Here is a 13,252-nt window from a genome sequence, read left to right as displayed (position 1 = left end):
GGTAGTGAGGGGGAGAGACAAAGAAGACAAGTTAGTCCTAAAGGGATATTGGCTGAGAATGTCTAGGGCAGGGCCCAGGAGAGGTAACATGAACCTGGGCGGGGCACTAGAATTCAGGCATAGGGGGCAAAGGGTGGCCCAGGAAGGATTCTCATGGCCTTATGCCTAGAAGGAAGCTGCAAGTTTCAGCCTCCAAAGGTGTCACAGAACCAGCAGGCTGCCCACAGGCTTGCAGGGGCCTTATGAGCAGGTTGACAGCCTCTCTGTGGCAATGTGTGTGGAGCAGATCCACCCCACAGAGGGCCTTGGACTGCATCACGGCCTTCAAACGCTTACCACAACTTCAGCCAGGCAGGTTCCCACCAAAAGCCCTGAAGGTAAGTTTTCTGTCATGCCAGTGGAATGACGTCTGAAGGTAGACATTAAATTGAATTTTAGAAACACAGATGGTAGCGTGCACACCTGATGTTATAGCCTGAGATTTAAAACCACCATTTTATCTTAAAAGAAAAAAGAAAAGAAACATAACCGCAGTGGCAGATGTATACATTCATTTAGAACTGTGGTGTTACAGTTGAGTGTGTCAGACTCTGACTCTCCAAAACAATCAAAGGATATTTTTCCATCCCCTTATCTGACCCCTACAAAAGGTTTAAAACCTAGCAGAGGCCATCAGCTATAATCACTTGAGCTCTCCCTCTGGTGAAACCTCTCATAAAAGAGACCATCCATTGTAGAGATCTCAGATATCTAAAATTTAGTGCATTCCAAAGTAGACACTGCATATTGAGGGCCTTATCTCAAAAGCAGAACCGACAGCTAGAAAATATAAAGTACTCAAAACATTTACTGTCTGTCCTTTTAGGCATTCTGAGCTCAAAGCCTCCTAATCCCAATGACAGGAAACATAGATTCCTTTGCAAAGAAAAACAGATCCGAGTTTTCAGTTAAGGTTACCCTGCACATATATTGTCAGGTTTTGCTTTTCCATGATTTGCCTCAATTTAAAACTCGGATATTTTCCTTAAAATTAGTTTGGCAAAATTACTGCTTTTCCTCCCAAGTATGTATAAAATAAGAGTTGTATATACAAGGTTATTGCTGTTGGTCCCATTTACTTACTGTCTCATTTGCTTGCTTCCCATGTAAACACATGTTATCTTTCATGTGTCTATGGCTTTGCTCCTGCTGTTCTCCACCAGGAGTGCCATTCTCTTCGTTTGGTCTTAGCTTCCCCCAGGAGCCCCTCATCCCGCTTTGCTCCCTTCTCATTTTACACAGGACTGTGACAGCACATACTATAGTAGTCACCTGTTCCCACCTTGCACGCTTTGTGCTCTCTGTCCCCAAATGTTGGTTGCCTGAAAGGTTCTTCCCAAGATAACCAATCAGTTCACTTCGGTACCTTCTCTGGGTATTTTTGCAAAGTCTACCTTCTTAGAGAGATCTTCTCTGACTCCTCAGAAGTATAACTACTGTCAATCCTCCCTACTGACCCTTCCTCTACTTAGTTTTTCTCTTCAGCATATATCATTATTGAACATATTATGTATTTCTCACAACTTATTTATTTATCTAGCTTATCGTTTGTCTCCCTCACTCTCATGTAAGATTTTTTACTATTTTATTCACTGTTCACCATCCACAACACTGGACACACAGTAAGCACTCAATAAATATTTGAAAAATGAATGAATGAATGTGTGACTATTACACTACTATATGTGTACAATTAAATACTACCCACTTATCTATGTTCTACTTATTCTTGCGTATTTTTTAGCACTTACCATAGTACTGGGTATAGACAGAGCATGCACAAATGTTTACCGCGCCCCCCCCCCCCAAAAAAAAGTAAAGTGAACTTAACCATGCCTTTCTTACAATTGAGATAGGATGGGAATTTTACTCTAATCCATAACATATCTTGTAATATCATAAAATAACAGTATTTCCTGGACAATGGAGATATTTTTAACCATCAAGTAGAATGAGAAAAAAGTATCCATAAATTATTCTGATAATACTGAGTATTTAAATATTTTTTTCAGCAAAGCAAATCATGAAATTCCATAGCAAATACTTATTAATATCTAGCATTTATTAGGCATTATGATAGGCAGTAGACATTATACAAAGTCAAACAACTAAAATTCAGCTCCAAAGTGGACTGAAACAACAGAAAAGCTTAAGATTTTACTTTAACACCTCTGTTTGTTAAAAATACATTTTATGTAAAAATTCAAACATTGCACATTGGCTGCAAGTGAGGAGAAATAAAACTATAAAGTGAAATTCAAAACTTTAATAAAAAAAGTAGAATCTAAAACAGAGTAGCTGCTAAAGCAGAAATAAAGCAAATGAAACTGAATTACACAAGAAGGCCATGCCACCTTGTGGGTACTGGGAGTATTTTACCATCCTTGATGTATAACTGGAGAGTGACCAATTACAGAAGGAGTAATTGGGAAATTTTTCAACAATTTTTTATGGTAAATAAAGCACATGGTACTCATTTTTTTATGTGCTGAAACTAGGGGAAGCATTTTTTTTAAACCAAAATACAATACATCTTGAACCACTTTGATAAAAGAAAGAAATTGCAGGCGATGAGGACATAATGTTTTAAAACAGAGATTATCTTCTTTACAAGATGAACGTGAGCACCTATCTAAAGATGCATGCCTGGCCGCTGAGGCTCAGGGGTTGAGCATCGACCTGTGAACCAGGAGATCACAGTTCAATTCCCAGTCAGTGCATCTGGGTTGCAAGCTCAGTTACCTGATCATGCAAGAGGCAGGCAATCAATGATTCTCTCTCATCATTGATGTTTCTATCTCTTTCTCCTCCCTTCTTCTCTGAAATCAATGAAAATATATTTATAAATAAATAAATAAGCAGAAATTCCCATCAAGATGGCAGTGTAGGTAAATGCTACCCTTGCCTCCTCCCATGACCACATAAAAAAATGTAAGCAAACTACAAAACAACCATCATTGAGATTTGCCTAAAATCTAGCTAAACAGAAATCCTACAACTAAGGATATACAGAAGCCACATTGAGACTGATAGGAGGGGTAGAGATGTCGAAGGGGCTGGTCCCACATCAACTTGTGGCAGTTAAAAATCAGGAAGGATATCTTGGCTGTGGAGGTCCCCTGAGGAGTGAGGAGTCCCAGCCCCACACCAGGCTCTCAGTGGCGAGAAGAGAAGTCCCTACAACTTCTGGCTATAAAAACCAGCAGGGATTATGACTTAGTGACACAGAGGTCTGCTGGAGTTCCAGGTGTTCTTCTTAAAGGGTACACCCAGGGATTTACTCACTGATGGACCCACTTGCTCAGAGCCTCACCTCTGGGGCAGCAGCCCAAAAGGCACTAGGGACATGTGGGGAGGCACTGAATTGTCTGGCTTCAGGGTGAGGGCTGGAGGAACAGCTTTCTCCCAGACAGAAGTACTGGCAGAAGTCATTGTTCCTTTGCTGAGCCCTGCCCCTGCAGGTGCAAGCAGACACCATATCTGATTCTCCATCAAACTGGCTAAAACTGTTCACTTTGCCCTGGTGATTCCCTGAAAGCCTGTCCCGCCCAACTTTCAAGCCCACCCAAGCAGCTTCCAGTGACTGTTCCATACAAATGGCCTGTCTTGGTTCATGCTGCAAACTTTCCTAGAACTCCCCAAATATTCACAAACCCCAAATGAGCAGCATCTGGCCTGGGTGTGCCCCATACCTTTTGCCAAGCAGCCCCAAGACCAGCCCTGACACTAGTGGCAGCTGGCCTTAGTTCGTGGCTTAGTTTCTCTCAGGCACTTCCAAACCCAGCTCAAGTGGCAACCATCTGAAGATCACTTTGCAGCTTATATCAGGTGGCCCTCAACTACAGCTGACCTTGGCCTGCACCTCCCAAGAGACCCAAGAACTAACACATCCAGTGGCCAGCTTCAGACCACACCAGAGCACCACCAAACCACCTCCACATTCAAAGGACAGACTGGATGGGCACCAGAGTCCTGCTAAAGTGAATGTTAATCTGTGGGGTCAGCCCCTGCACAAAAGCTCCTCCTCTGTAGTCATGGCCAGTCCTCACAATCAATCAGCCTGAAGGTCAGTTTCTCCCACTGATGTGCCAACTGCAATCAGGGCTCAACTATAACAGGAGGGCACATACAATTCACACAGGTACACACCTGGAACACCTTGCTCAGGTGACCAGGAAGACTGCACCACTGGGCTCCACAGAACACCTGCAACATAAATTCATTCTGTCAAGATTGGGAACATATCCTAATACATAGAAATAAATACAGGAAAACAGCCAAAATGAGAATACAAAGAAACATGCCCCAATTGAAAGAATAGAACTAAACTCCAGACAAAGAACTATACAAAATGGAAATAAGCAATATATCAGATGCAGAGTTCAAACTACTGGTTATAAGGATGCTCAGTGATCTCAGTGAAAACTTCAACAAAGAGATAAAAACATCAAAATGGAGATAGAAAACATAAAAAAGAACCAGTCAGAAATAAAGAATACAATAACTGAAATGAAAAATACCATTAGAGGGAATCAAGAGTAGATTAAAGGAAAGAGAGGATCAAATTAGTGATGTGGAAGATAAGGTAGCAGAAGAGCAAAAAGAAAAAAAAATGGGGACAGTTTAAGAGGCTTCTGGGACAATATCAAGCATACAAACATTCACATTATAAGGGTACCAGAAGGAGAAGAGAGAAACGAAATTGAGAATCTATTTGAAGAAATAATGATGAAAAACTTTCTTAACCTATTGAAGGAATAAGATATATGAGCCTAGGAAGTGCAGAGAATCCCAAACAAGATGAACCCAAAGAGGCCCATACCAAGGCACATTATAATTAAAATTCCAAAGATAAAAACCAAAGAGAGAATCTAAAAAGCAGCAAAAGAAAAGCAGTTAATTACCTACAATGGATCTCCCATAAGACTGTCAGTTGATTACTCAACAGAAACTTTGCAGGCCAGAAGGATTGGCAAGAAATATTCAAAGTGATGAAAAGCAAAGATATACAACTAAGGTAATTTCACCAAACAAAGCTATCATTTAGAATAGAAGGACAGATAAAGAGCTTCCCAGACAAGAAAAAGCTGAAGGAGTTCATCACCACCAAACAAGTATGCATTACAAGAAATGTTAAAGGGTCTTCTTTAAAAAGAAGAGCCCTGACCAGTGTGGCTCAGTTGATTGGAGCATCATCCTGTTCACCTAAAGGTGGTAGATTTGATTCTTGGTCAGGACACATACCCAGGTTGTGGGTTTGATCCCTGGTCAGGGTATGTGCAGAAGGCAACCAATCAATGTTTCTCATATCAATGTTTCTCTTTTTCTCTAAAATTAATAAAATAATAATACAAATTTTAAAAATAAAAAATGTAAATAATAAAATGGCAATAACTACATATCCATCACCAATTACTTCACATGTAAATGAATTAAATGCTCCAATCAAATGATATAGGGTGGCTGAATAGATAAGAAAACAAGACTCTTACATAGGCTGTCTAAATAAGAATCTTAGAATCATAAACTTTAATCCTGGAAAGTACCTTAAATGAGGTGGAGGGATCAATGACTCATTCAATGAATCCTTAGGTGACTAAATTATTTTATCTCTCATTATTCTTTAGCTAAGAAATTACCAAAAATCAACAAAGAAAAACCCTCTTATTGGCAAAATATCAAAAAATAACAAGAGCAGAGTAAATAAGATCATTAAATAGTAGCTGGACAGGGTCTTAGAGATGGTTGAATCCAGTGTTTTCAAAAGATATTTGTTATATAGGCATACCTTGTTTTATTGCTTTTCACTTTATCAGACTTCACAGATAGTACTTTTTCTTTACAAATTGAAGGTTTGTGACAACTCTGTATTAAGCACGTCTATCAGTGCCATTTTTCCAACACTTGCTCCCTTCATATTTCTGTGTCCCATTTTCATAAGTATTACAATATTTTCAACTTTTCTATTATTATTATACTAGAGGCCTGGTGCACAAAATTTGTGCATGGGGATGGGGGCCAGGGGGAGGTCCCTTGGCCCGGCCTGCACCCTCCCACAATCCAGGATCCCTTGGGGGATATCTGCCTGCCTACCTGATTGCCCCTAACCACTCACCTGCCTGCCTGATCACCCTTAACTGCTCACCTGCCTGCCTGATTGCCCCTAACTCTTTGCCTGCCTGCTTGATCACCCCTAACTGCCTCTGCCTCAGCCCCTGCCACCATGGATTCATCCGGAATGACGTCCAGAAGGTCGTTTGGCTGTCTGGTCTAATTATCATATTACGCTTTTATTATTATAGATTTTTATGCTGATCTGTGATCAAAGATTTTTTATGTCACTGCTATAATTGCTTTGGGGCACCACAAACTGTGCCTATATAAGATGGTGAACTTAATAAATAAATGTGTGTTCTGATTGTTCCACTGATGACTGTTTTCTTATCTCTGTCCTTGGCCTCCCTGTTTCCTGAGGCACAACAAAATTGAAATTAGGCCAATTAACAACCCTACAAGAGCCTGTAAGTGTTCAAGTGAAAGGAAGAGTCATACATCTCTCACTTTAAATAAAAAACTAGAAATGATTAAGTTTAATGAGAAAGGCATCTTGAAAGTGGAGCTAGGCTGAAAGCTAGGCCTCTTGCAGTAGTTAGCCAAGTTGTCAATGCAAAGGAAATATTCTTGAAGGAAATTAAAAGTACTACTCCAGTGAACACAAGAATGATAAGAAAGACAAACAGACTTATTGCTAATACGTCTAAAGTTTTAATGGTCTGGATGGAAGATCAAATAAGCCACAACATTCCCTTAAGCCAAAACCTAATGTAGAGCAAGGGCCTGATTCTTCAATTCTCTGAAGGCTGAGAGAGGTGAGGAAGCTACAGAAGAAAAGTTTGAAGCTATCAGAGTTTGGTTCATGAAGTTTAAGAAAGGAAGCTATCTCCATAACATAAAAGTGCAAGGTGAAGTAGCAAGTACTGATGTAGAAGCTGCAGCAAGTTATCCAAACGACCCAACTAATTAAGATGGCTACACTAAGCAATGTAGATGAAACAGCCATATACTAGAAGAAGATGCCACCTAGGACTTTTATAGCTAGGGAGAAGTCAATGCCTGGCTTTAAAGCTTCATCAGATGGGCTGATTCTCTTGGTAGGGGCTAATGCAGCTAGTGACTTTAAGTTGAAGTCAATTCTCATAATCGTAGAACCCATAAGAATTATGCTAAATATACCCTGCCTGTGCTCTATAAATGAAAAAACAAAACTGAATGAGCCCTGGCCAATGTGGCTCAGTTGCCTGGAGCATCATCTCATGAATCTGATGATCGTGGTTTAATTTCCAGTCAGAGCTCATACCTAAGTTGTAGCTTTGATCCCCAGTCAGGGCATGTACAGAAGGCAACTGATTAATGTATCTCTCTCACATCTCTCTCTCTCTCTCTCTCTCTCTCTCTCTCTCTCTCTCTCTCTCTCTCTCCCTTCCCCCATTAGAGCAATTATTAAAATATTTTAAAATTAAATTTAAAAAAACTGAATGAAAGTATGACTGCATGATTCATTGAATATTAAGCCCACTTTTGAGAAATACTGTTTAAAAAAGATTCCTTTCAAAATATTACTACTTATTGACATTGCACCTGATTACCCAAGAGCTCTGATGGATATGTATAACAAGATTCATGTTTCCATTGTCCTGCCTGCTAACACATGGATCGAAGATTGGTTTTCAAGTCTTATTATTTAAGAAATATATTTTGTAAGGCTATAGCTGCCATAGATAGTAATTCCTTTGATTTACTATCAGAGCAAAGTAAATAGAAAAACTTCTGGAAAGTATTCACCATTTTAGATGCCATTAAGAACATTCATAATTCATGGGAAGAGGTCAAAATATCAACATTAACAAGAGTTTGGAAGAAGTTGATTCCCACCCTCATAGATGACTTTGAGGGGTTTAAGACTTCAGTAGAGGAAGTAACTACAGATGTGGTGGAAATAGCAATAGAGCTAAAATTAGAAGTGGAGCCTGAACATGGTGACTGAATCCCTGCAATCTCATGATAAAACTTCCATAAATAAGGAGTTGCTTCTTATGGATGAGCAGAGAAAGTGGTTTCTTAAGATGGAATCTACTCCTGTTGAAGATTATTGAAATGACAACAAATGATTTAGAATGTTATATAAAATTAGTGGATAAAATAGCAGCAGGGATGTTCTACTTTGGGTTAATGCTATCAAAGAACATCACATATTACAGATAAATTGTTTATAAAAGAAAGAGTTAATCAGTGAGGCAAACTCATTGTTTTCTTATTTTAAGAAATTGCCACAGCCACCCCACCCTTCAGCAACCACCACCCTGATCAGTCAGTAGTCATCAGCATTGAAGCAAAACTCTCCATCAGCAAAAAAGATTACAACTTGCTGAGGTCTCAGATAATGGTTAACATGTTTTTAGCAATAAAGACATTTTAAATTAAAGTATGTACATTGTTTTTTTAGACATGTTATGGGACACTTAATAGACTACAATATAGTGCAAACATAAGTATTATATGCACCAGAAAACTAACAACTTATGTGATGTGCTTTATTTTGATATTCAATTGCGGTGATCTGGAACTGAACCCGCAATGTCTCAGACCTATGCCTGAATTCTATTTCTAAAAGATATCAAGATGCATCACTAAAAAAATTTTTTGGGAAAGTACTGTACTAAAGTTAAGCTGGGGTCTTTAACTACAGAACCTTTCACAGCCCATAATACGGTAATGTAAATTTGAAGGATATAGTGTATAGCATTTCCCAACTTATTTTATTTTATAATTTTACTTTTGCAGACAATTTCACAAGTCTAAAGTATAAATTTTGAGAACTCTGATCTAAGCCAATTCCTTATTTTATAAAGAAGAAATTGACACCATATTGGTATGCAACTTCCCAACACAACAAAAATAAAAAATGGCAGATACAGGACTAGCTCTCAGTTTATCCTAATTCCTAAACTTAGTGATCTGTTCTTTGCATGATGTGACACTACATTCATTCTTTCCAAATTGTCATACTTCAAAATTACTGTTCTGAAAAAGAAAATGTGTTAAGAAAAAAAAAAAAGTTTACTAACAATCTTTTTTTTTTTTTACAATTTTATGTTGTTTTATACAATCATTGACCAAAAGATCCAACACCTCCCACTCAACCCCACCCCTAAAGCTGTCACTTCCCAAAATGACATCTTTGTGGTTTCCTCAAAGTGAGACCACCAGACAAGAATAGTAATACAAATGAGTTTGATTAACTATAGTGTTTCTGCCTCTCTTGAGCTCAGACCCAGATGTATAGTCAAATTGGCTGGCCTTAAAATGTTCATTTTGAGAAAGTGTCCTTGACTATAAATGAAGTGATTCAAATATTTAGAGAGAAATTTTCATGCTTACTCAGTGATGTGAAAAACCATGACATTTACCAAAAATAGGTATTCATATGCTCTAGATCTTACTTTCATGTGAGGTGATAAAAGGGGAAGATGTGGGGGTTGTGGGGTTGAATGCAGCAAAGGCATGTTTTTCTCAAGATTATGAAGTGAAGGAATGAATGAATTCAATGACTTATCTATAGTTCCTTGGCCACTCAGGCATTGGTCTGAGAGCCCCCAAATCACATACAGATGGCTCCAGAATCTCTTAGATGGGGGACAAATGGCTTTCCAGTGTCCCCAGTGTTTCCCAGGAACATGACCTCAATGTAAAACACCAAAGCACCCATTTTCAGGATAGACTCCCATTTATGGATAGCATTTGTCCCTTTGAGGCATCCTTATTTCCTCCTTTTGTTCCTTTTATGTTTATACTAAAGAAACTCAAGATTACATTGGCAACACTAGAAAAAGAAGTGAAATAAAATGGAAATTTAGGCCCTTGTTTGTACAAATTGAGCCCTAAAACTCTGCTATTGAGGAAAAGGTTGTGGTTTTCTTTTATTTAAAAGTACTTATAGTTGTCACCTTCATAGAATGCATTAAGTGAACAATTGCTCAGTTTTCAAAGTATATTTGTAGAGCTCCTCTCAACCCAACTTTTATAAAACTAATGCAAAAAAGTAATAGAAAGGAGAAGTAATGAATATTAAATCTTTCTTCAGCCCACTGTCTGACTCTCTTAAGGTCTATGCTGATATTTTTAGGCTTTGAGCACATATAAAATTTCATGGCTGTTTTAATATACATACAGGCTTGAAACAGATGAAAGCTTCCATCTGAATGATATAGATTCCTACTCCCACACGCAGTACTCAGACAAAACACATGAAACTAAGTTTAACTACTCCAGAGGAAAAAAAGCGAATTCAATCCTGCCAGGATCTGAAGCTGTGATTCTAAGGATTTCAGGCTTTTCAAATCTGTTCTTTAGTTTTTTAACACACTCCCTGCTCTTAGGAGCTCTCATATGGCATCAATCCCAGGAGCTGTCTGATGTCTATATAGTGAATCTTTACTATTCAAAATGGATGCAGTTCTGGGGGTCATTGTAAACAATAGAATATCAAGTGAGTGAGCAGAGAAGTTTCTTCTCCTGAGGAAAAAGGCAAAGTCTTTCAGGAAGGATTAATTTCCATTCCTGGTTCAATGAGGAATCTGTGAACTGATGAATGACATGACAATGAAGAATGAGGACTTTCTATCCATTTGCAGTCAAACCACATAGGAAAGAGGGGGATAGATTCTTACTGGGCACTTAGTATATTCTATGCACTGTACAAGGGTTTTTTTAGATACTCTATTTAATTTTATCCCAGGAGACCTCATAAGTTTGCTCATAAGTTTTCACAGAGGGGAAAACACACACACACACACAAAGTCTCAGGACTTACATAATATGTTTAAGTTAACACAATAACTACAAGTGTCAAAATTTGAAAGACCCAAAGCCAGTTAGTACAACTAATTTAACCCAGCAATGGAAAATCCCCTGTAATCAATGTAAATAGAGTGAGCACGAAATCTACCTATACAGCAAACAAATGATTTCTCTGCACTTAGCCATTCTACAAATCTTGCACAATGCTTTCAACTATTGTGAAAATTCCTCTGAATAGAAACATGTATATATGCAAGGTCTCAGGGTGAGGAAAAAGGTTTTGCTCCTTTTTATTAGTAAGACAAAATCTTATCATATTTATTTTCTCCCCTTTGGCTTTATTAATATACTAGGGGCCCAGTGCACAAATTCGTGCACCTTGAAAGGAACTGTGAGCCCGAGGCTGTGGTGGGCACTGGGGAGGGTCTCGGCCCATCCTCTGAGCCTCCCACCATGGCCCTCCGGGTCCCCTGTCTGCCAGCAGCCTCACTCCTGCCACCGCCACTCCCATGCACTGATGGCACTGGCTCCACTCCCACCTGCTGACAGCACAGAGTGATTGGGGCCAGTGCCAGCAGCGGGTGCAAGTGAGGCCAGTGCCGTCAGTGGGTGTGAGCAATGGCTGCTGCTCCGATCACCCCTCAGGAGCAGGGGGAGGTAGAGAAGCCCTCAGGGGCAATTGGGGCCAGCAGCTGCTGCTCGTACCCACTAATGGCGCCAAGTGATTGGGGCTGGTGCCGGGCGCTGGCAACAGGTGCAAGCAGGGCTGGTGCCAGCAGCAGGTGTGAGTGCCAGGTGGGACCGTGGTGTGTGGGAGCATAGAATTTTCAGTAACCACCAGAGGCTCGCCCCGATGACAGCAACCGGTGCACTGCCTTTGTCTGGCGCCCCCACTCACCTGCTCCACCATCCCACCACAGCTGATGCCCACCATGTTTTGCACACGCCCCCTGGTGGTCAGTGCACGTCATAGCGACCAGTTGTTCAGTTGTTCAGTTTATTTGCATATTAGCCTTTTATTATATAGGACTAGAGGTCTGGTGCACGAAAATTCATGCACTGGGGTGGGGGGCTCCCTCAGCCTGGCCTGCCCCCTCTCACAGTCCAGGAGTCCTCAGGGGATCACAGCCACTGGTGCTCAAGGCTGCCTAAGCCCAAGGCTGCCTGAGCCCCAGGCCTTGCAGCCGCTGTGGCTTTGTCTGGTTGGACATCCAGATGGACGTCCGGAAGACATACACCCTAATTAGCATGTTACCCTTTTATTAGTATAGATAATTGACAAAAGAAGTGTAACCTATCAAGTTTCTTAAGAGGAAAATAGAACAGTCAAATTGCTACCACTGCCCAATTCAATTCATCCAATGTAAAACATCTATAGATTTCACTTCTGTTGTGAGGTTCAATGGCTCTTGCAATCTAAAAAATACATTGAAATGAGTTGAGTATTGGGCCATTTATTAAAATGCTATGATCTTGTCTCCCTTAGGAAGAGTGACAGTTCATGAGAACATGTCACATGGGGACTTTCAGAAGAAATCTCAATGCATATCATTTACAACCCTGTAATCTTAATACAACATTTCATAAACTGCTAAATATATTGTGTATTGAAATGCGCTTTCCAACTATTAGAAAAATCATTAAGCACTAGCTGATTTGGCTCAGTGGATAGAGCATCAGCCTGCCGACTAAAGGATCCTGGTCAAGGGAACTTGCATGTGGGAGGCAACTAATCAATGTGTCTCTTTCACATTGATGTTTCTCTTTCTGTCTGTCTCTCCCCTTTCCTTCCACTCTCTCTAAAACTCAATGGAAAATATCATCGGATGAGATTTAACAAAAACAATCATTACCATCTCCAAAGCTTGTTTCCTCTGCTATTGTTTCAATTGGTTCCTTATAATCATGAAACAAGGGCTACTTGTAGTTGTACTATTTCCCCTTCCTTCCAAGTATAGGGAAACAATTCTCTATGGTTCTATTGTATTTCTGCTCATCTTAAAAGAAAAGCATTGACTGACCCTTGTTCCACTCTATTTTTTCAGGGAAGCTTATCTCACAAAGAGCCTTTGAATATAGAGACAGTGTCTCTCTTCAAAGCAAAGGGCAAGTTTGCATAACAGCTTTGGAAGATGGAAATAGTGTCTCCCTCTGGGACAAAGAGCAGGTATGAGTACTGACTATTATAGAAGACTAGAGGCCCAGTGCACGAAATTCGTGCACAGGTAGGGTCCCTAGGCCTGGCTGGCAATCAGAACTGATTGGGGCCTTCCTTCCCCTGGCTGCCGGCTGCCTGCTGGGGCCTTCCCTCATTCTGCGCTGCCCCCTGGTGGTCAGTGCACATCATAGCGAGCGG

The sequence above is a fragment of the Eptesicus fuscus genome, chromosome 7 (genome assembly GCF_027574615.1).
Source record: "Eptesicus fuscus isolate TK198812 chromosome 7, DD_ASM_mEF_20220401, whole genome shotgun sequence".
NCBI classification, from domain to species: Eukaryota; Metazoa; Chordata; class Mammalia; order Chiroptera; family Vespertilionidae; genus Eptesicus; species Eptesicus fuscus.
Note: the sequence above shows the minus strand (reverse complement) of the source record.